This window comes from Rhincodon typus, chromosome 3 (genome assembly GCF_021869965.1).
Source record: "Rhincodon typus isolate 14 chromosome 3, sRhiTyp1.1, whole genome shotgun sequence".
Classification (NCBI taxonomy): domain Eukaryota; kingdom Metazoa; phylum Chordata; class Chondrichthyes; order Orectolobiformes; family Rhincodontidae; genus Rhincodon; species Rhincodon typus.
The window spans coordinates 83,227,091-83,252,090 of record NC_063334.1 but is presented as its reverse complement, the minus strand read 5'-3'; the positions used below and the strand labels follow the sequence as shown (position 1 = coordinate 83,252,090).

The 25,000-nt window shown below is 41.7% G+C and overlaps 1 protein-coding gene across 2 annotated transcripts in view; it reads right to left on the bottom strand.

The window, feature by feature from the left end:
• fam172a (family with sequence similarity 172 member A) overlaps positions 1 to 25,000 on the bottom strand; it is a 176,581-nt gene that overhangs the window by 91,805 nt on the left and 59,776 nt on the right. The gene's annotated exons all lie outside the window — the stretch shown is intronic.

Below are 25,000 nucleotides of genomic sequence, written 5' to 3'. Positions count from 1 at the left end.
CCTTGAATGCATCTCATCCAGTTCTGGTGCCTTGCCAACTTTATGTACTGAGTCTGCCCAACAAGTCTCCCTTATCAATTGAGAAGTCTTCTGGAGTCAGAATTTTCTCCTCTGTCACAATGTCCTATGTAGCTTCTGTTCTCCAGTAAAGACAGATGCAAAGTATTAATTTAATACCTTTAATGGCTTTTGAGTAACTGGTGCCTCAACATTGTGTATATCAGCACGGGAGAGGTTGTTGTTATTGGTCAATCATTCTTGCCATGGATTTAGAAAATTTTGCAAAAGCGTTGCCAGTGATGCCTTAAGGTACCTCTTGAAGGCTTGAAAGTGGAGTTGACACATTAGAGGATATGCAAAAGTTGTCGTTGTTAGTTTCCAGGATCTTGCCATTCATTTCAAACTGACAGTGAGGGGGAAGGTGGGAATGGCCTATGAAAGCTGGTTAGAAGACAACCTTTGTTTCAGGGTGGTTAGCAAAAGACACAAAAACAAAGTTGCTGGAAAAGCTCAGCAGGCCTGGCAGCATCTGTGAAGAAAACATCAGAGTTAACTTTTTGGGTCTGGTGACCCTTCCTAATTTTTTTTCCATGCCATTTCTGAACGAGTGTGCTAATAAGCACTTTCTGCATACAGAAGCTTAAATGACTGAAGTTGGGCAGATAGTCATTCTGAATTGAAGGTGATGTAGCTTGAACAGCCAGTTCTGGTGGGGTTAGTGGCACAAAAGGATTGTCAACAAGCTTGACAAATAGTTGAATTGCTTGATTTCTTTGAAGTCTGTCTCACTTAGCACAATGATAGCACCACATACCACAATTTAATGTGGAAATGAAGTTCTGCCTTCACAAGGACTGTGGGTGGTCTCTTTTACCAAAACAGTCATAGACAGATGTATCTATGGCAGTCAAATTTGTGAGGATGAGGTAGAGTACACTTTTCTCCCACATGTTGCAAACCCAATCTAGCAGCAATTTCCTTTGACCTGGTCAGGTCCAAATCAGCAGTGCTGCTGCCGAGCCACTCTTGATGGTGATCGTTGAAATCCCTATCCGGAGTACATTCTGCACACTGCCACCCTTAGTGCTTCTTTCAAGTAGTGTTTAATATTGAGGAGCACTGGATCATCTGCCATCAGCAGGTTTCCTAGCCCACATTTGATGTGGTGGAGTGAGAATTCATGGTGCCCGCAGTCAATGTGGAAAACTCCAGGCAACTTCCTCACAACTGCATACTATTGCATTCCCCACTCCTATCTTCACATCGCAACTGCCTCCGTAAGACCAAAAGATAAAGGAGAATTAGACCATTTGGTGCAAAGAGTCTGGTCTGCTATCTGATCATAGCTGATATATTTATCAACCCCTTTCTCCTGCATTCTACTCATAACCTTTGATTCCCTTACTATTCAAGAACCTAACCATTTGTATTAAGTATACTCAATGACTTGGCCTCCACAACCTTCTGCAGCAATGAGTTCTTCAGACTCACCATTTTCTCACTGAAGAAATTCCTCCTCATTTCAGTTCTAAAGGGTCGTTCCTTCACTCTGAGGCTGTGCCCTTCGGTCCTAGTCTCTCCTACTAGTGGAAACATCTTCTCCATGTCCAGTCTATCCAGGCATCTCAATGTTCTGTACGTTTCAATTGGATCTCCCTTCTAAATTGCATCAAGTACAAGTCTAGAGTCCTCAACTACTCCTCATATGACAAGTAATTCATCTTATGGATCATTCTTGTAAACCTCTTCTGGACCCCTCCAATGCTAGCACGTTCTTCTTTAGATCAGGGAACCAAAACTGTTCAAAATATTCCAAATGCGGTCGGACCAGAGCATTATACAGCCTCAGCATACATTTCTGCTCTTATTTTCTAGCCCTCATGAAATGAATGCTACCATTTCATTTGTCTTCTGAACGGCCAACTGAACCTGCATGTTCATTTTGAGAATCCTGAACAAGGACTCCCAAGTTCCTTTGTGCTTCAGCTTTCTGAAGTTTTTCCCTATTTAGAAAATAGTCTACATCTCTATTCTTCATATCAAAAGTGTATAATTTCACACACTCACACTGTATTTCATCTGCCATTTCTTTGCCCACTCTCCTAGCCTGTCCATGTCCTTCTGTTGCCTTCCTGTCTCCTCAAAACTCTGTTTCTCCACCTCTTATGTCAGCTGTAAAGTTAACAACAATGCTCTCAGTTCCTTCATGAAGGTCATTAATGTATAACATGAATAGCCGTGGTCTCAACACTGACCCCTGCGGAATTCCACCAGTCACCGACTGCCAACCTGAAAAATACCCCTTTTCTCCTTACTCTTTGCCTTCAGCCAGTCAGCTAATCCTCTATCCATGTCAGTATCCTGCCCCTAACGTCATGACACTTACCTTCTTTAACAGCTCCTGTGCAGCACCTTGACAAAGGTCTTCTGGAAATCCAAATACATCACGTCCACTGGCTCTCCTTTGTCTAACTTGCTCATTACTTCCTCAAACATTTCTAACAGATTTGTCAGGCTTGACCTCCCCTTGACAAAGCCATGCTGATTCAGCTTTATTTTGCTATTCACTTTCAAGTACTCAGCAATCCCAACCTTAATAATGGACTGTAACATCTCACCAGCGACTGAGGTCAGGCTAACCAGCCTATAATTTCTCATCTTCTGCCTCCCTACCTTCTTAAACAGGGGCATATTACATTATCCATTTCCCAGTCCTCTGGGGCCCTCTGTGACTCCAGCAAATCTGGAAGATCACCACCGATGCCCCTACAATCTCCTCTGCTATATCCTTCAGAAACCTGAGGTATAGTCCATTCAGTTCAGGTGATTTATCCACCTTCAGACTTTTCTACTTCCCCAACACCTTCTCTTCAGTTATGCTGACTACACTCACCTTTGTGACAGACTCTCGAAGTTCTGGTGTGCTACTAGTACCTTCCACCATGAAGATTGATGCAAAGGGGTTATTCATTTCCTCTGCTATCTCTTTATTCCCCGTTACTACTTCTCCATTATTACTACTACTACTTGATTCTGAAGAAGGGTCAATGGATCTGAGAAATTAGCTCTGCTTTGTCTCCACAGATGTTGCCAGACCTGCTGAGTTTTGCCAGCAATTTCTGATTTTGATTTTGATTTCCAGCATCCGTTGTTCTTTGGTTTTTGTTTAGCGTTTAACTCACTCTCACACCTCTTCTAAGTATTCCTACCTTGAAGTTCTGCTTCTCTCTCCGACAGGATTTTCTTTCTAAAATTGTTCATTGTCATTACTTTCATTGTCACTCCTGGTGCTTGACAAGGTATTTGCAAAAATTCGCTTATACAGCCAAAACTCATTGTCAGTCTCTGCCTTCTGCTCTGACTCACCTCACGAGTTTCATCCTTCGTGTCTTGAATCCACCCAGGATCACAGATATCTCTATGAACTGTTCTCACCGCATCCCAAGATCCACACTCATTACCATGCATCACCGTATGCGTCACCGCATGTACACTCTCAACTCCTCTCTCCATCAACATTGCCTCATGCTGGCTCAAAGCAGCATTGCTTCCCAGTTTCATTCATTATCTGGCTCATTCAACATTCAATAAGATACTTTCTCTTTTCCTTTCAGGTATTAATTAACACAAGATGCAACTTCGGGATACCTACGCCTTTCCAGAACCTTCCAACCCTCTCCCAAACCCACCTCCTGTTGTGTATTTACTGTCCCTTCTGACTTTCCACTCTCTGATGCTGAATGTTCTAGTTTTAGTTTTATCCATGTGCGCCCCCACCTTAATGAATTCCAGGCACGCAATCTCGCTGAACTCTTCGCTACCTTCACATCCAAGCCCAATTCTTTGGACAAGAGTGCTTTCCCCATCCGAAAGATCCCTTCAACTGCCTCCAACACTTTCTCTCCACCTGGACCCCTCCCTTTGGCCTTTTACACGCACTTGACCTGTTTGTTGAGGACTGTCAATAAAACATTGGTCACCTCAATTTCTCTGCCCTATTACCCATTCCAACCTACCTCCTGCTGAACTGACTGCACTCTGTACTGAAATATAAAAAGGGTTCTGAAGAAGGGTCACTGGAGCCAAAACGTTAACTCTATTTTCTCTCCACCAATGCTGCCAGACTTGCTGAGTTTTTCTAGCAATTTCTGATTTTATTACTACTTCTCCAGCCTCATTTTCCAGGAGCCCGATGTCCACTCTTTCCTGTCTTACAATTGCACGGTAAAAGGATTTTTATATTACTAACTAGCCTGCCCTCAAATTTCATCTTCTCCCCCTGTTTTGCTTTTTAGTTGTCCTCTGCTTACTTTTATAGCATTCCTAATCCTCTGGCTTCATACTAATCTTCACCAAGTTGTATGCTTTTTCTTTTGCTTTTATGTTGTCCCTGACTTCTCTTGCTAGCCGTGATTGCCTTGTATGATTTTCCCTTGGGACGAATTTCTGCTGTGCCTCCTGAATTAGCCCCAGAAAATCCCACCATTGCTTCTTGTTAGGATCCCCTTCCAATCAACTCTGGCCAGCTCCTCTCATGTTTTTATAGTTTCCTTTACTCAACTGCAACATCCTTACATCTGATTCCAGCTTCTACCTCTCAAACTGCAAGATGAATTCTATCATATTATGGTCACTGTCCCCTAGGCATTCCTTCACCTTAAGCTCCCAAATCAAATTTCCCTTATCACACATCACCAAATCCAGAATTGCTTGTTCCGAAGTGGGCTGTACCACAAACTGCTCCAGACATTCAACAAATTCCTTTTCTTGGGATCCACTACCAACCCTGATTTTCCCAGTTCCCCTACATTATGACATCTCCCATAATTACTGTTAATAGTACCAGCTTAAACACCTTTTCTATTTCCTGATTTATTTTCTGCCCCACATTCTGACTACTGTAGGAGGCCTGTACATTACTCCCATCAGGGTATTTTTTAAATATATGCAGTTCTTCAACTCTACCCACGAAGTTGTGGAATCTATCTTGGTATTTTCTACTGCGATAATTTAATTTCTTATTCATAAGGCAACTCTATGCCCATCCTTTTGAACCTGTACCCTTGGATATTTAGTTCCTAGCCCTCATCACCTTGCAGCCATGTCATTTGATATTTACAACATCGTACCGTCAATTTCAATCTGTGCGACAAGCTCATTTACCTTGTTTTGTGTACTGTGCATTTAAGTACAACACCCTCAGTCCTATGTTGACCTCCCCCTTTCTCGTTGATGATCCCTTATCTGTGTCTGAATATAGATTGTTGATCCTTTCTAAACTCTGTCCTCCTCCTGCCACAGGCTCCTCATCCACCTTCCTTCATAGCATCTTCTGCCTCCAGCCGCACCTCTTCTACCCACCACATTCCAGCCTCACCCTCCTCCACCTCCATCATCCACCAACTCCCTTTCTTTCTCCCTTCACCACCTCACAGCATCCTTTTCCACTTTATCCTCCACCTCCCTCCACATTACAGCCTCTTCCTCCTCTGTCGCCCCTAAAATACAGCCTGCTCCCTCCCTACCCTACCTCCATCGTCACTAAGTACACCCAGGTGGTGACAGCTGTCACCACTGCATTTCCCCCAAACAATCTACTTCAGAACCAGAAGGAGTCTAAACCTGCAGCCAACGCTATCATGGTTCCCCGTTGTGGGACAGCTTCCACGCACAGGAGGACAAAACAGCTGGAAGCATCTGACACCATAGACAGACCTATTGAGAAAACCTCTTGGAACACACTCTGGAATCAGTATTTCAAGACAGTTGTCTCTACTTCTCTCTCTCTTACACACACACAAGGAACTGACCCAGTTCCCATGAAAACAGAAGCAAAGGAGCAATGAATTTAAAAACAAATGCAAGCTTCTGTGCTGCTAACTGTACTCAAGAAACCAGGGAAACCACAAAGGGCTTAGAATTAAACATTAGATCTCATATCTGGTATAATAAAGATGTCAAACTGTATCTTTTTTAACCTTCCTTTATACTGAACACTATCACCTTTTAGCTTTGTACGTAGTTGCGTGCATTGAGCATCCCAGCGACTGCACAAAGCCTATGCTTGGCTACTTTTCTCAGGGTTGGCAGATAATAAAATTGCTGGGAAAACTCAACAGGGCTGGCTGCATCTGTGGAAAGAAAGCAGAGCTCTGTAGAAGAGTCACTGGACCCAAAAAGTTAACGGATGCTACCAGACTTGCTGGGTTTAATGAACAATTTGTTTGATTCCAGCATCTGCATTTTTTTTCGTGTTTTTAAAATAAAAGTGCTCTTTCACTTGTGATTAGCCCCTATTATTTTCAATGAGAATAGGCAACTAAATTTTACCTGTAGAAAGGTTATGATTTTGTATTAAAAAGAGCTTAAATGTCTGTTGAGACCAGTTGAAAAGGCTGAAAAGTGGGGAGCGTGTTAACATTTTCTCACTTGTACATAATAATTTAAGGAATGTGGCTGACTTGTTTCAGATCCTGAAATAACGTACACACACACACACACAATTCGAAAATCACCTCCTTTAAAATTGAAATTTCATGTGTTCAATGCAAGAGTGGAACAAGGAATGGAATTTACTTTAATTGTAACAGATTTGTGAGCTCAAGATGCTTCACACTAATTACTGTAAGCTATCTACAGTGTTAGGTTCATTAGTTTGAATTCAATAGACAAAATCTGTTCATGTTGCTAACCTTTTAATGCTGTTGAAGCTTTGTCCTTTTCCTCTGGCCCTCCAGCCTGGTTTTGTGCCATAGCAATCCGCACAGTTGAAATGATAGAAACGACCAGATAAACACGCATCCAAATCAGTCTCACTTGATCAAGTTAGGTGGAACTAAAATGATACAGAACAGAAATAAACATTAACTGTCAGTCAATCAATCAGTAAATGTGAATGACATGAAACTGAATGTTTAGAAAATACAATGTTGCCTTCTTTAACATAAATAGAGCTAGTAATAGCATGCAAAGTTAACCTGTATTTTAGAAATCAAATCCACAATTAGTAAATTTGATTATTTAAAAATTGAATGGGGAAATTTATTGAGATCGATGCGATTAACACTAATCAAATAAAATTGTACAACTCTTCACAAATTTAAAAATTAACATTTAAAGCATAGGAATTATGTTGGACACAAAATAATCTTTACTTGAAATTTTATTTGTCTTATTCAAATCTGTAATTCAATCTCAAAATCAAAAATCAAGTGGAGAGAATTAATTTAATCATTTATTTCTGCATTTTCTATCTCTAAAAAGTACTCTTTTTTTAAACATGACGTTCATTCCCTTAGCGTTACAGTTACATCTGGCATTGTGAACCCAATTTCAAAATAATAATCTTGCATAATCAAAGCTTTTGTTTCAAATTTCACAAGTCACACCATTACTCAATTATCTACTGAACAAAAACTTTTTACTTCCCCTCCCCGAACACTTCATTTTAATCTGAAAAATGAAAATGCTTCACATTTAATTTTTCCATAAATTTAAAATTTAACGACTGTTAGCTCTCGTGATCACATTCTTGGCCGTGCCCTTAGTATTAACGAAATCATTAGGGAATGCAAATCAAGTCTGTATGTTTCACTAGAGTGCACCATATGACAGGAAACGAGGCAAGGGGTTCTACGAACTGACACTTTAATACGAGGCCTATTTATGTGCTTTGGAGAGCTCGGCATAACAGCTGAGAGAGCATGGGGGTGTAAATTGGTGTGTGTTTCTGTGTTTGCAGTGACACACTGTGCTGGAGCTCAGACCTGAGGCCTATGGGTTGCCATGTGTCAGTTGGCCCGATCATCCTGATGAACGGGGCGGGAAGTCAGTTTCATCGCATCATATCGCCTGTCATTCTCTCTCTATCTATCTGCCTGTCTGTCTGACACACACACACACCGACACATACATACAAACACGCGCGCCCGTTTAACCGCAGCCCCGTCTATTAGAAAGTATCCAACGCTAGAAGAGAAACGCCGCACTGTACGACAGGAGACAGCTCTCCTCCGATTCACACAAGGAGCACATCCCGACCGTCCAAAAACAAATAATTATTTTTAAAAACCCACTGAAAAAGCGACAAAACACACACACACACACACACCCACCCCAATTCCGAGCGTTCAACACCACAACATGAGATTAACCAGAGCGGAACCGGAACTCGGACATCACCAAGGCAACCACTTCGACAAGCGTTAGCTCAACGGTAGCTGTGGACGGTTCGGATTTGAAGGATGTTTGAAAACCTGTAATGAAGCACGAGGAGCGCCGTCCTCTGTTGAAGGCTGAACCCCAGTTTCTATTCTTTTAGAAACACGGTTAAGGTCATTTTTCTTGCTGAGAAATTCCTATCCCCTTTTAAGGTCTGATGATGCGAGAGGAGTCGCCACGTGATCTCTGCCCACAGCCAGCACTTGTCACCTGAAACATTAAGGCACTTTCTACTCACTGTGTGTAGGTTTGGAACAATTGGTCGTTTTCCTTTCTTTTCCACTTATTTCTGCGATATTCTCAGATGTTTATTCGTATCTGGCGTGTTCAGCTGAGAGCTTTAAACTGTGCTCTCTCATCGCGTCTGCAAATGAATGAGCATGATGGCACATCTGGAGATTGCAGAGCCATGCGAATGGGTGTTTTCGCTGTACGTAAGAAGGGCTTTTGTGGTGCAGTTTTAGTGTCCCTCTGAGCTAGGGTTTAAACCTTACCTGCACCAGAGGAACGTCATAACACGTTTGGATAGGTTGCTTTTTAAAAACAAAACTGCAGAAGATGGGGGTACAAAGTTGGATTGCATTCCTGAAAATTGAGACTTTACGTGAATAGACATTCCAGTTAAGCTTAAATTTGGCTAGGAACCAATGTCAAAGCCAGACTTAGGTTTCAGAGGACAATTCTGTCCATATAAACCAATGCAAGAGTTTACATACTGTACCATACATGTGCGACATGGTGAAATCCCTGCTGAAATAACAAATACTATATAAATTCAAAGTGAGACAACACTTACTGAAACTCTCTGAAGCAGTCCCTCCAGGGCTTGATGACGACATCAACTCCACCTGATGGAGTTGAGATGATTGATAAGTCCAATGCATAAATTACAAAGTCTGCCACATGTAAACAGATGTTTCTTGGAAGGTTTGTGTCTCTCTGTGCTGGTGGCCTCATAAATTAATCCATTTTAGTGGAGATGGCTTTCATTGATATAGAACTTAATGTTGGGCACTTTGGCTTGGAGGAAGGCTTTGCTGTTGGACCACCTTTCTTGTCACTATCTTTTGAGGATGTTTGAAAATAGTGTTGATTTTTGAATTGAACGTGAATGCAACAGTGATGTAGAATCATAGAAACCCTACAGTTCAGAAAGAGGCCATTCAGCCCATCGAGTCTGCACTGACCCTCCGAAGAGCATTTACCATGGCTAATCCACCTGGCCTACACATCCCTAGACACTATGGATAATTTAGCACAGCCGATCCACCTAACACGCACATCTCTGGACTGTGAGAGGAAACCTATGCAGACATAGGGAGAATGTATAAACTCCACACAGACAGTCACCCAAGGATGGAATTTTTTTTTATTCATTTGTGGGATGTGGGTATCACTGGCTGGCCAGCATTTCTTGCCCAGCCCTAGTTGCCCTTGAGAAGGTAGTGGTGAGCTGCCTTCTTAAACCACTGCAGTCCACCTGCTGTGGGTTGACCCACAATGCCATTAGGGAGGGATTTCCAGCATTTTGACCCAGCGACAGTGATGGAACGGTGATATATTTCCAAGTCAGGATGGTGAGTGGCTTGGAGGGGAACTTGAAGGTGGTGGTGTTTCCATTCTGCTGCCCTTGTCCTTCTAGATGGAAGTGATCGTGGGTTTGGAAGGTGCTGTCTGAGGATCTTGTTGAATTTCTGCAGTGCATCTTGTAGATAGTGCACTTTACTGCTACTGAGCATCGGTGGTGGAGGGAGTGGATGCTTGCGTCTGTAGTGCCAATCAAGCGGGCTGCTTTGTCCTGGATGGTGTCAAGCTTCTTGAGTGTTTTTGGGGCTGCACTCATCCAGGCAAGTGGGGAGTATTCCATCACGCTTCTGACTTGTGCCTTGTAGATGGTGGACAGGTTTTGAGGAGTCAGGAGGTGAGTTATTCACCGCAGTATTCCTGGCTTCTGACCTGCTCTTGTAGCCACTGTTTTAATGTGGTGAGTCCGGTTGAGTTTCTGGTCAATGATAACCCCCAGGATGTTGATAGTGGGGGATTCAGTGATGGTGACACCATTGAATGTCAAGGGGTGGTGGTTAGATTGTCTCTTATTGGTGATGGTCGTAGCCTAGCATTTGTGTGACGCGAATGTCACTTGCCACCTGTCAGCCCAAGCCTGGATGTTGTCCAGATCTTGTTGCATTTGAACACAGACTGTTTCAGTATCTGAGGAGTCGCAAGTCGTGCTGAACATTGTGAATCATCAGCGAACATCCCCACTTCTGACCTTATGATGGAGGGAAGGTCATTGATGAAGCAGTTGAAGATGGTTGGGCTTAGGACACTACCCTGAGGAACTCCTGCAGAGATGTCATGGATACAGAGATGACCATCTTCCAATGTGTCAGGTACAACTCCAACCACTGGAGAGTTTGCCCCCTAATACCCATCGATTCTAGTTTTGCTAGGGCTCCTTGATGTCACATTCAGTTGAATGCAGTCTTGATGTCAGGGCTGTCACCCCTACCACACCTCTGGAATTCAGCTCTTTTGTCCTTGTTTCAGCCAAGGCTGTAATGAGGTCAGGAACTGAGTGGCCCTGGTATAAACCCAAACTGGCCATCACTGAGCAGGTGCTGCTTGATAGCTCTGTTGATGACACCCTCCATTACTTTACAGATGATTGAGAGTGGACTGATGAGCGATAATTGACTGGGTTGGATTTGTCCTGCTTGTTGTGTACAGGACATACTTGGGCAATTTTCCACACTGCCGGGTAGATACCAGTGTTATAACTGCACTGGAACAGTTTGGCCAGGGGAGCGGCAAGTTCTGGAGCACAAGTCTTCAGTACTATTGCCGGAATGTTGTCAGGGCTCGTAGCCTTTGCAGTATCCAGTGTCTCCAACCATTTCTTGATATCACGTAGAGTAAATCGAATTGGCTAAAGACTGGTATCTGCAATGCTGGGGACCACTGAAGGAGGCCAAGATGGATCATCCACTTGACACTTCTGGCTGAAGATTGCTGCAAATGCACTGATGTGCTGGGCTCTTCCATCATTGAGGGACATTTAGGGACCTCCTCCTTCAATAAGTCATTTAATTGTCCACCACCATTCCACGACTGGACGTGGCAGGACTGCAGAGCTTAGGTCTGATCCGTTGGTTGTGGGATCACATAGCTCTGTTTATCACTTGCTGCTTTTGTTGTTTGGCATGCGAGTGGTCCTGTTTGGTGGCTTCACGAGGTTGACACCTCATCTTCTGGCATGCCCTCCTGCACTCTCCACCAAACCAGGGTTGATCCCCTGGCTTGATGGTAATGGTTGAGTGGGGCATATGCTGGGCCATGCGGTTACAAATTGTGCTGGAGTACAGTTCTGCTTTGATGGCCCACAGTGCCATCAATGAATCACACCCAGGTTCCTGGTGCTGTAAAGCAGCAGTGTTAACCATGAGCCACCATGCATCCTGAAGAATTTTTGAATCCAGTGACCATTTATCAGTCTTTTCCACTGTCAAATGGTCCACTTACTTTCATTTCTTTGTTAAGGCTTCATAACAATTGATACCACTCAGTAGCTTGCTAGGTCATTTGAGAGTCAACCACATTGCTGTGGATCTGGAGCCACATGTTGGCCGGATCAGTTGAGGATGGCAAATTTCCTTCCATGAAGGGATTTGTGAGCTGAATGAGTTTTTCCCAACAAACAATTCATGGTTATCAGTAGATTCTTAACTTCAGATATTTTAATTGAATTCAAGTTCCACCATCCACTATGGCAGGATTCAAACCTGTGTCCCCAGAACAATAGATGAGTTTCTGGATTAATTGTGTAGTGATAATACCACGAGGCCATAAAAATTAAGGACGTGACCTGGTGTAGTTAATGAATTGAAGGACCAGGATCACCAACAGCCTTGAAAAATGTATCCAAGTACAACATGGGATTTGAACACAGACAGTTGAAAGATCTTGAAACAGGAATTCAGGTAATTACAAACAGAATGGGAAATTATGGATAAACTAGGAACTGTTTACAGTAAGTATACAAAATGACCACGTGAGTTACATTGTGCTGAAGAATTCTTTTGACTGTCTGCTCTCCCTCATTTTTGTCACCTGTTGGTGTAGATCCCAGAGATCTGCTTAGCTTCCTAGCTCAGTGTCCTCCATCACCCTGCTATTGGAAGAATGTTGTGAAATTTGAAAGGGTTGAGAAAAGATTTACAATGATGTTGCCAGAGTTGGAGAGTTTGAGATATAGGGAGAGGCTGAATAGGCAGGAGCTATTTTCTCTGGAACGTCAGGGGCTGAGGGGTGACCTTATAGAAGTTTATAAAGTTGTGAGCGCATGGATAAAGTAAATAGACAAGGTCTTTTTCCCAGGGTGGGATGAGTCCAAAACCAGAGGGCATAGGTTTAAAGTGAGAGGGGAAAGATTTTAAAGGGAGCTAAGGGGCAACTTTTTCACACAGAGGGTGGTGCCTGTATAGAATGAGCTGCCAGAGTAGGTGGTGGAGGCTGGTACAATTACGACATCTAAAAGGCATCTGGATAGGAAGGGTTTAGAAGGATATGGACCAAGTACTGGCAAATGGGACTAGATTTGTCTAGGATATCTGGTCGGCATGAATGAGTTGGACTGAAGGCTCTGTTTCCATGCTGTACATCGCTATGACCATCACCATTTGCTGCTGGAGGTCCTTTCACACAAGGACTGTTGGACAGTTCTGTTTTGCCTTTCTTGGTACACTCCTTGTAACAGTAATTATTGACCTTCTGTTCACTCTAGCACTATGCTGTCTTTGGCTGATTTTCTGTGAGGATATCCATCACCTCGTTCATGAGTTAAAAACTATTACCAGTTGTTTCTCTGTCAAAACTTGAGTTCGATATGGTATTTCAATGTAATTTTCCTCTTTAGCTCATTGATTTTCAAGACTTGTAGGCCATTTCAGGTTTATGGGACTCAAAAAATTCCACCAAGTCAGCTTCATCAAAGCCAACCTCCCTTGCCAAGGTCATGGTTTGATGCTGAATCTTCGAGGCAATGATGAGAAATTCTTACTTGGCCACATTCTGGCCTCGATTTCTGCCACCCATCATTCAGGTATCTTGACATGACTTCACCTCTTAAATCAGCAATATTGCTAGTGAGGATCTTGTAGCTATGCCAAAGTTCTATGACTGATGGTGCATCCTTGCCTCATTGCATCAAGGAGATAGGAGACAGTACAGCAGAGGTAGCTGCCTTGAATGTTACTTTTGCTCCCTGGTCCATGGGCTGTAGCAATTAAGTTATGTTAGGTGTAGGGAAAAATATCTTCACATTTTCAGACTTAAATAAGACTGATGGAATGGCTTGGGCAATTATCCAACAAAAGCAATTTTTTTTCTGATACAACTTGTCAAGAGAGAACAACCCTGTCATGCAGACTTCCTTATTTGAGTGCCAAATGACATGCAGGTGCTCATTGGAGCAGCCCTTCAATGCCCATTGTGCCTCAAACTGGTATACCATCAAATGTAAAATCTCCTACAGAATTCCCACCACGTAAAATAATCAGAAGTCATATTGAACTTGAAATGTTCATCTGATTCTCTCGTCACACATTCTGCCAGACCTGCTGAGTTTGTCCAAAACTTTCATTTTATTTCAGATTTCCAGCATTCAAAAGTTTTCAAAAAGTCAGGCAATCTTTGGCAAATTTGATTCCTGGCACTTTCTTCTCCGATGGAATGTAAGTTCGCTGAAGCCAAGTTTAAAAAAAAAATCAATTTCATCAACGTTAAAAACTTGTTGTGCTACATAGCTACCTCTTCAATTATTCTCTTCAAATGGGCAGTCATTCTTCTATCAGCACTAGATGTCTCCTCATGTTTTAATGTTGTGCATAGGCACTCCTTGAAACAATTGAACAGTTCATAACAACCATTGAAATTCTGAGTATGAACTCTGACCCTGTTCATTCTATAAGATCTCAGATAGGCTTCTGGCTTTTCTCTTGGATCATCATCAACCTAAGAGGCACCTGCCGCTGGCTTTGGACTTCAATTCAAACCATCTAGAGTTTTGCATGTTCTCTATACTTCTGCTTCTAAACTGATTCATCTTGTCAGCACTTAAAGATGTAACACCTTGGCCAATAAATGTTTGATTTGTTTTTCAGCATTATCACAAATTATTCTCACTGTCATAGGAGCTAGCTCAAGTACTCTGACCATATCGACTGCTCATTCCCCCATTAAGGCACTTAAACATGTGTTAATTCATGCAGTTTTACAGCAAGCCAAATGTAATTTTCTTTATCTCTTTGCAGTCACAAGCTCTCAAACGCTATTTGCTTGGTAATTCTGCCTCATTTTGAAAAGGAACTGCAGCACAAACTAAAGACTAGGGATAGATGGGGCGTTTTCTTGAGCAAAGAGTCAGGATGAATGGCTCTTTTTCTGATTGACAAGATGTACCACCTGGGGTACCACAGGGTCCAGTCCTTGGTTCCCAACTATTAACAGTCTATATTAATGACTTGGATACAGGAATGGAATTTATGATAGCTAAATTTGCAGATGACACTGAAATAGTTGGGAAATAAGTTCCAATGAAGAAATGAAAAATTTTCAAGTGGATTTGGATAAGTTGATTGAATAGGCCAATATTTGGCGGTTGAAGTTTAAGTGTGAAGTTGGAAGAATAGAAAGGCAACTTATTATCTAAATAGAAAGAAACTCCAGAGTACTTCAGTGCAGAGGTGTCCCTGTGCATGAATCACTGATAACTAGTGGGCAGGTACTACAGGTAATAAGGAAGGCAAATGGAATTTTGGCACTAATTGCTAAAGCAAAAAAGTATAAAATTAGTGAAGTGTTGCCGCAACCATACATTAGTGGACCATACCTAGAGTATTACATACAGTTTTCTTACCATTACTTGTGATTGAATGTAGTTGCATTCAGATTGATTCCAGAATGAGGGATTTGTCTTATGAAGAGAGATTTAGGCCTATAAGCTGTAGAGTTGAGAAGAATGAGAGGTGATCTAATTGAGGGTATATAGATGTCAGAGTAGATTAACAAAAAAGATGTAGAGCAGATGCCTCCCCTTGTAGAAAAATCTAGAATGAAAGGTCATAGTTTTAGGATAAGAGGTAGCACATATAAAACAAAGATGAGGAGGAATTACCTCTCTCAAACGGTTGTGAATCATTGGAATTCACTATCCCAGAATGCAGTGGATGCTGGGACACTGAATAAATTTAAGGAGGAGATGGGCAGATTTCTAATTGCTAAAGGGTTGAAGTGTTATGGAGAGAAGGCAGGAATGTGGGTTGAAACAAGATGAAATCAACTATGAGACTAACTTCTTCAAGGTAGGCATCCCTTGAAGACGAAAATCAACCATGATGGTTTGGATGGTGCAGCAGGCTCAAGGGGCTGAATTGCTTACTTCTGCTCCTCCTTCTTATGTTTTTACAAGTCCGGAAGAAGGGACTTTAAAATTGACCTCAGCCTTAACTGTTCTCCCACTGATTTAAAATGGCTCCTCATTCATGTGCAATTGAAAAAGCAGCCAACCAGTAAAATCAGCTTTAAATTCTGTACAGTATGTGTACAGTTTTTTTGCTACAGTAAATTCCATGCAGTACCTGTTCTCCAGAAGAAGGAACTCATTAAAATTAAAATCCTTTAATTCAGAGTCGCAATATAGAATCATAGAGTCAAACCCTTCAGTCCAACCAGCCCACGCTGACCGAGTTCCTAAATTAAACTAGTCCCACCTGCCTGCCCTTGGCTCATATCCCTCCAAATCTTTCCTATTCATAAACTTATCCAAATGTCTTTTAAACAGTTTACTGCATCCACCACTTTCTCTGGCAGTTAAATCTTGTTACATCTTTCTCATCTCACCTTAAAAATATCCACCTTAGTTTTGAACTCCCCCACCTAGGGAAAAGACCCTTGTTGTTCAACTTATCTATGCCCCTCTTAATTTCATAAACCTCAATAAGGTCAACCCTCAACCTCCTACACTCCAGTCAAAAAATTCCCAGTCTTTCCAGTCCATATCTCAAACCCTCCATTTCCAGCAACATCCTAGTAAATCTTTTCTGAACCCTGTCCAGTTTAATAATATCTTTCCTATAACAGGGCAACCAGATCTGCATACAGTACTCCAAAAGAGGCCTCACCAGCATCCTCTACAAGGTCAACATGATGTCCCAACTCCTATTCTCTAAGGTCTGAACAATGAAGGTCTTTCATGATGTTCCCTGGGTCAGCTGCCTTAAGTTCTGTACAGCATCAGTAAGAACCAACCTAAATAGCAACCTCAAATTAAATTGAAATTCATACTCAGTATCACACTCATCACCATACTTATAGTCCACAATATTCCCTCAAACTGGAAAAATATCACCAGTCATGAGGACCAATGCATCTAAAACTGAGGCTTCAAATTGCAGAAACCCAAAAGTGCTTTAAAGGCCCTTCAAACTTTTAACCAGGGATCACAGTTGTTAAAGAGGAAATAAAACGGATAAAATGTAAAAATTTTAAATGGGACAACTTTAAACATGGAGTACCTCTGATGATAAATGATTTGATAGGGGAATAGGAGGATATTTTTATGAGTCCAGGATGGTGTACTGCTTGTTTGTGCTTGGGCCAAGGATGTCACTGAGCAATTGAAGAACACCCTGAATGGTGATGGTGAACAGTCTGCAATCAGTAAGAAAAATCAATTGGTGGAGATCTAACTTTAATACGGCAAGAACAAAACTGAGCGTGATAGATTGGAATAAGGGATTGGTGGGAAAACAATAGGCCACCTTGAAAGAGTAGATGGTTTGGGTACAGTCAATGTTTCTACCCTCTAATGGAAAAGATAGGGCAGGCATTTTCATGTTCTGTGGATGACAAAGAAGGTACATTAGAAAGAGAAAGAGCGTTTATGACAGATGTAGAGCAGAACATACAATAGAGAATCAACATGAACACTAAAAGTTTTGGAATAATTGAAAAAAACAAATGAGAGAAGCAAAATGCAACTATGAAAAATACCAGCATCTAACCTTAAGGGAAGTCCCAAACACTGCTCTAGGCAGTTCAAAATTAACAAGAAAGACGTTTTGGATACATTGTTGGCACTTGAAGTTGACAATGCACCTGGACCACATTAAATACATACAAGGATTTTGAAGGAAGTGTGAACAGGAATTGTGGGGGCACTGGCCATAATCTTTCAGTCTTCCCTGGACGCAGGGGGAGATGGGGTGCCAGAAGACATTACAGCCTTGTTCGAATAAGCTTGTAAGGATAATCCTAGCAAGGTAGACCAGTTCATTTAAGTGGTGGGAAACATCTAGAAACAATATTCAAGCTAGAATTAGTAATTACATGGAAAAAAAGTGATGTCATTAGGAAGGCTCAGTTTTCTAAAGGGGAAATCATGTTTAACTAAACATGTTGGAGTTTTTTTGAAGAGGCAACAGAAAGAGTCAATGAGGGTAAAACTGTTGATGTGGTCTACATAGATTTCCAGAAGGCATTTGATTCAAGTATCAAATGAAGCAAAAAGTGAAATAAAACTGTGGAGCAGGTCAGTTTTGAGACAGAGTGAGTCTGTACTGCTTAAGAGAGAGTTGCAAGAGTGAAGAATGGATCTTAGGATGCAGTGACAACTGTGAATGGAAGAATTCTGAATGTTTTAAATTGTGTGTGAACCAAAGATATTAATGATGAGAACTGTTACTGAAGTGGCCATGTCACTGAACTAAAAATACAGAGGCCCATGGCTATGTGGTGGAGCATGGGTTTAAATCCAACCATGACAGCTAAATTTGATAAATAAAACACAGATGGACAATAGAACATTAGACTATCATTGTAAAAAACCCATTTGGTTCATTAATTTCCTTTCAAAATTTAAATCTGTCATTCTTACCTGGTTGGTCTACCAGGACCTGTAACTCCAGACCTACAGCAGAATGGTTGACTTTTAAGTGCCCTCAGAAATGGCTTGCACTCAGTTGTATCAAACTACTATGAATCCTATTAAAAGGAAATAAACTGAACCGTCCACCTGGCCTCAATCTAGGCACTGAAAACAATAACAATAAAGGCAACCCTGTAACCATGTAAAGTCCTCCTTGCTAACATTTATGGGCTTGTACCAAATGTAGGAGAGCTGTCTCACAGACTGGTCAAGCAACATATCAGCCATGATCGAATGGCAGAACAGACTCGGTGTGCTGAATGGCCCAATTATGCTCCTATATCTTATGGTCTTATGGCAACTTCCTGATGTAGTCATACCCACAGAATCATACATTACTGAAAATGACTCTGACACCACCATCACTATCCCTGGGTATGTCCTGTCCCATCAGCTCGAAAGACCAACCAGTGATGTCAGCACAATAATGTACACTTTGGCGGAAGTTACATTGGGAGTTTTCAATATTAACTCTCAAAGTACAGTGTCAGTTTTTTGTATCTTTTTAAATTGTCGACTGAAATGAGGAAGAACTGTTTAAAACCAGTGTTTTAAAAGGATTGCTGCAGGTTTTTAAAATTATGTCAACAGCTGTTTGAACAAGCAGTGATTGAAGTTTGGGTTGTAGATGAATTGCATAGCTGAGTGGCAACAAGAAGTTGATTAGTCCATGGACTAGTGACTAGTTATTGATGTCAAAAGCCTTTTGCCTGGGATAGGATTAGGGATAATAATAGTAATGGATTAACTTCCATTTGCCACTGTTCTGTCCATCCAACTAACCCGTCTATATCATTCTGTACTTTTCAACGCTTTATGGAGATATGGGTTATGGCTGACTTACTGAATAAATACTTTGCAATTGTTGGTAATAGTGAAAGAGGAATTCAGACATTTGAAGTAACGAATTTTCAAAAACACCAACCGAGACATTACAATTTGTACATTCTACACCCTTTAATAAATAATTTTCTGCAAACAGTATGTTCTCCCCCTGTATTTTCACATTTTGCAGTTAAATAATCTCTTGACATATCACAACATTCAACCAATATGTACATAAGAGTTTTGAGTTTTAAAAGTGCAGGTCTCTCAAATGAGAGTTTTCCTGTCAGCAGTAGCTTCACTTTTTATCATGCATACTAGTAAATCTCCTTTTCGCACTTTCTGTGGACTACTTTTCTCAAGTTCTAACCTTGCACCTCCATTTTCCTCCACTCCTGGTCTTTTATTGTCCAGGTTATTGTTCTTATATTGTTCTTATATTGTTCTTGTCCTGTTTAAATGCAGGATTATGGTTCTCTGCAGCTTTAAGAATCTATTTAAGGTCACGGTGATAATTAAAAAAGTCCTGATTCTTTATTTTAGCCAGTGCACAAATTCTTTTAGATTCTTAAGTTCTTTCCCTGAGTCAGTGTGAACATTTTTCAACTCCTCTCTCACAACAGCAACAGCTTTAGCCTTCTGATATGTTAATTTTATTTTCCAAATCTCAAAGTCATCCTTGTAGTCCTATAATATCAGCACTAGTTACAGGCAAGTCAGAGATAGTAGGAACTGCAGATGCTGGAGAATCCGAGACAACAAGGTGCAGGGCTGGATGAACACAGCAGGCCAAGCAGCATCATAGGAGCAGAGAGGCTGACGTTTCGGGCCTCGACCCTTCATCAGAAAAGGGGGAGGGGAAGGGGGTTTTGAAATAAATAGGGAGAGAGTGGGAGGCGGATAGAAGAGGGATAGAGGAGAGGATAGGTGGAGAGGAAACAAACAGGTCGAAGAGGCGGGGATGGGGCCAGGAAAGGTGAGTGTAGGTAGGGAGTTAGGAAGGGGATAGGTCAGTCCAGGGAGGACGGACAGGTCAAGGGGGCGGGATGAGGTTGGTCGGTAGGAGATGGAGGTGCGGCTTGAGGTGGGAGGAGGGGATAGGTGGGAGGAAGAACAGGTTAGGGAGGCAGGGACGAGTTGGACTGGTTTTGGGATGCGGTGGGGGGAGGGGAGATTTTGAAACTTGTGAAATCCACATTGATACCATTGGGCTGCAGGGTTCCCAAGCGGAATATGAGTTGCTGTTCCTGCAACCTTCGGGTGGCATCGTTGTGGCACTGCAGGAGGCCCAGGATGGACATGTCGTCTGAGGAATGGGAGGGGGAGTTGAAATGGTTCGCGACTGGGAGGTGCAGTTGTTTGTTGCGAACCGAGCGTAGGTGTTCTGCAAAGCGGTCCCCGAGTCTCCGCTTGGTTTCCCCGATGTAGAGGAAGCCACACCGGGTACAGCGGATGCAGTATACCACATTGGCAGATGTGCAGGTGAACATCTGCTTGATGTGGAAAGTCTTCTTGGGGCCTGGGATGGGGGTGAGGGAGGAGGTATGGGGGCAGGTGTAGCACTTCCTGCGGTTGCAGGGAAAAGTGCCGGGTGTGGTGGAGCTGGAGGGGAGTGTGGAGCGGACAAGGGAGTCACGGAGAGAGTGGTCCCTCCGGAAAGCAGATAAGGGTGGGGAGGGAAAGATGTCTTTGGTGGTGGGGTCGGATTGCAGATGGCGGAAGTGTCGGAGGATGATGCGTTGGATCCGGAGGTTGGTGGGGTGGTACGTGAGGACGAGGGGGATTCTTTTTTGGTTTTTATTGCGTGGACGGGGTGTGAGGGATGAGGTGCGGGAGATGTGGGAGACACGGTTGAGGGCGTTCTCGACCACCGAGGAGGGGAAGTTACGGTCCTTGAAAAACGAGGACAACTGAGATGTACGGGAGTGGAATGCCTCATCCTGGGAGCAGATGCGGCGGAGGCGAAGGAATTGGGAATAGGGGATAGCATTTTTGCAGGAAGGTGGGTGGGAGGAGGAGTATTCTAGGTAGCTGTGGGAGTCGGTGGGCTTGAAATGAATATCGGTTTCGAGGTGGTTGCCCGATATGGAGACAGAGAGGTCCAGGAAGGGGAGAGAGGTGTTAGAGATGGTCCAGGTAAATTTAAGGTTGGGGTGGAAGGTGTTAGTGAAGTGTATGAACTGTTCGAGCTCCTCGTGGGAGCACGAGGCGGCACCGATACAGTCATCAATGTAACGGAGGAAGAGGTGGGGTTTAGGGCCGGTGTAGGTACGGAAGAGGGATTGTTCCACGTAACCTACAAAGAGGCAGGCGTAGCTTGGGCCCATGCGGGTAAGTCATGTGGTTTTAAAGCATTGTCTCTCATTGTCTGTTCTTCAGCTTGGAGCTCTGCTGTTTTATTCTGTTTTGACACCGTGGCTTAGGTTCTGCAAGCAGAATTAATTCAAAGAGCTCTAATTTCTTTACAACTTTTTAAATCTCTTTGTTGTCAATCTCAGTCTTCAATGTGGTTGCAGTTGATAGAACTTGGATTTGGTTAACAGATGTGTATGTAAAACTGGTCTCAGTCATGGTAATCATGACAACTATCACTCATAAAAACTCATCTGATTCATTAATATCATTTAAGCATGGAGATCTGCTGTCTTTGTTTGATCTGATCTATGCATGACTCCAGAGCTACAGTAATATTGTTGGCTCTTAACTGCCCTCTGAAATGGCCCACCAAGCCACTCATTTCAAGAGCAATCGGAGATGGGTAACAAATGCCAGCAATCACCAATTCCAATAAAGAAAGAAAAATCAATCTGAGTGTTTAAATCTTTGAACATTTCTGGAGTCAAACTACTGTTCTTACAACAATTCGGAGATAGACATGTGATTTTCCAAGCTCAAAGAACTTGCAGATACAATTTAACAACTTCAGTGCATTTTGTGGAAAAGTCTGAAGGCAGCATATGGTCCCCAGGGGAATATAATTTAGGGGGAGATGATGAATTATGTCATCAGATTGTTCCTTAAGAGAAGATCAAAATAATTAATAATCAATTTAGACATTATTCCCACAGTAACAGAACGAACGACAATACCACAGTTTACAAATAAACACATTCTATCAATGACCTACATGAAGATACTCATATTTAGCAAACTGGGTTAGCGGTACAGCTGACATTGCTTGGAATGAGGAAGCTTCCAGGTTGCATCTTCATGTTAGTGCACACGATGGAATAACTGTATCATAATCAATGCTGTTCAAAGAATCATAACTAATCATAAGCAGATCCAGCTGATACTACCATTATACACCTGAACTTATCAAATACAGGATCCTGCACTCCTGCAGCATCTGTCTCTGTCTGGGTGGAAGGAGCTTTTGTATAATTCAAAGATTATGACCCTGTTCTGGAACAAGGATGACCACAGGAATTGCAATAAGAATCAAGGCATCTCCCTGGTGAACATTGTGGGAAAAATATTTGCTCATAATGTCCTTGTTAGACTGCAGATCTTGCAGAGGCATTCAACCATGTGAACAGAGTCCATTTATTCAGGTTGTTATTAAAATGGTTGCCCACTGAAGCTGTTCAATGTGATTGCCTCTTTCCATGTCTGCGCAACAAGGATGCCTGCAAGTAAGACATTGACACTGACAACTAGGAGACAGTCACTGATGGGCTTGACCTCTCAAGACTGACTGTTTGGAAGGGCAATGGAAGGAGCAAGTAGAAACAAAAATTCAGCTGGCTGATAAGAGGGCCTAGAGAAAACAAAAGACTAGTGAATCATGCACCTTCTCAACCCTTCTCGACGAGTGGCAGCCATGAAAAACTGGGTTTTCTAAGCCACATCAAGCAACACTTAACATAGAGTTGGTGATAAATACACAAACTATCATGTTACAAGACAAAAGGCTGCTACCCAGGATATTGCTGATAAAGCTTTATCTTTAACAACCTCAATGGATTTTGTGGAAACATTCGAATGCAACCATCATCTTCTAATAGAATTTTTAAAAATTATTTTGTGGGATGTGATTTTCATTGTCAAACCATCCATATTTGCCATTTCTTAATTGCCCTTGTGAGCAACATGTAGACCAGGATGGCAGATTTCCTTCCCTAAAGGACAAAATGAAACAGATGGGTTTTTACAACAATCAGTGGAAGTTTCATGGTCACAATTATTGAGCTTAGCTATTAATTCCAGATCTTTAACAATTAATTTTAAATTGAATCAGCTACAGTGATGGAATTTGAACCCTTGTCCCTGGACTATTAGCTTGGACTTCTACACTACTATCTGATGACATAACTCATCATCTCCCCCTAAATTATATTCTCCTGACCCGGAATTTAGCCTGCGCCATGGCAGTGAACGTGCTGAATCCAAAATCAATAAACTATATTGGAATGATTAAATTAGGTAAATATTATTATTAGGCAATTTAGACACCACTCTCACAATACAGAACCATGGACTAAAATACAATTTTAATTCATGCCATACAATGGAACCAGACATCAATTTTTGGCAGTTCTCTGTACCGATAAACTTTTAATTGGCAAACTTGCTGGAGAGCAATTTAAATCTTTCATTATATTCAGGGATTGAGCTAACCCTACGTCTGTAAGTATAATACACTTTTTTTGCATCTCCATTGGACAAAAAAATGGTCTGATCTCACTCTCACATACAAAGTTTGGTAATCTTTTATGTTCTGTTTACATTCACTGTAAATACATCAAATAGGATTGGTTTGTCACGTTTAACTCACTGATACAGCATTTTTGGAAAAAAATATACCAGGTGCACTTATAAATAACAACAATTTAACATTTAATTTCAAGAAATCTGCCTTATCTTATGACAAAAGAAACATATTGGTCCCTTGAATCATACTTATCATCCTGATTGTTTTCTTCACTATTCTGAGAAGTAGCTCTCTTTTCATTTCTGCTGTTCTCTTCATGATATTTAGTGTCGTCTTCATTATAACTTTCTTGTTGCTTTGGTTTCTTTGTGTGCTTGCAAACAAAGGTTTGCTGGCAACTCTGCGTTTGTGGGATAGCTTACAACCATCATTCATAACCACAGTTTTTCAGTTTACAATTTTCAGGGTGGGACCTTATTCCAAAAGGTGCACTATTCCTAAATTCTACCATTAACAATGTATCTCTAAAGTTCTCAATTTTTTTCACAAACTTCATAATGCTATGCCATCTGTCAAATACATATTATTTTTCTTGATTCCACATAAATCTGAATTTGTTTTTTCCTCACAATTCTAAACATTTGTCTGTAAGATTCTAGAATTAATTTGAATGGATTAAGCAGCCTTAACTGTACCACAATCTGTAACTTGTTCATTCAAAAAGTTAAATAGACCATAAACATTTTTTTTCTCCATTGAAGTACTTTGTAATGGCATTGTCCATACTTCCTTTTGTATTATAAGTTAATAGCAATTTCCTGAAATGAGAGAAAACCCCTTCCTCACTGAATTTAGACACTCAGTGAGTATTCCTTGTCAAATCAAAACCATACAAATCTGACTCATCTCATGAAAGACTCTATCAACGTCACTTACTCTTCTTGTCCAGAATTGGAAAACTCAATCAATTTTGCTCTCAATTTCTACCTATCTCTCACCTTTACCTTGTCCGCCTCTGACACATTTTACCCTTCCTTGATTTCTTTGTCTCTATTTCTGGGGATAGATTATCTACTAATATTCATTATAAACCCACTGAGTCTCATAGCTATTGACTACACTTTCTCACACTTTGATTCCTGGAAGATCTTCATTCCATGTTCTAGTTTCTCCATCTCTGTCAGATCTGTTCTGAAGCCTTTAGCTTTCACAATGTTATTTCTGGCACATTTTCTTTTGTTCTCAGCGAAGGACCGCCCCCCCCACCCAACCACCAACCCACTCGTGGTTGACAAAATCTTCAACTCTATCTGATC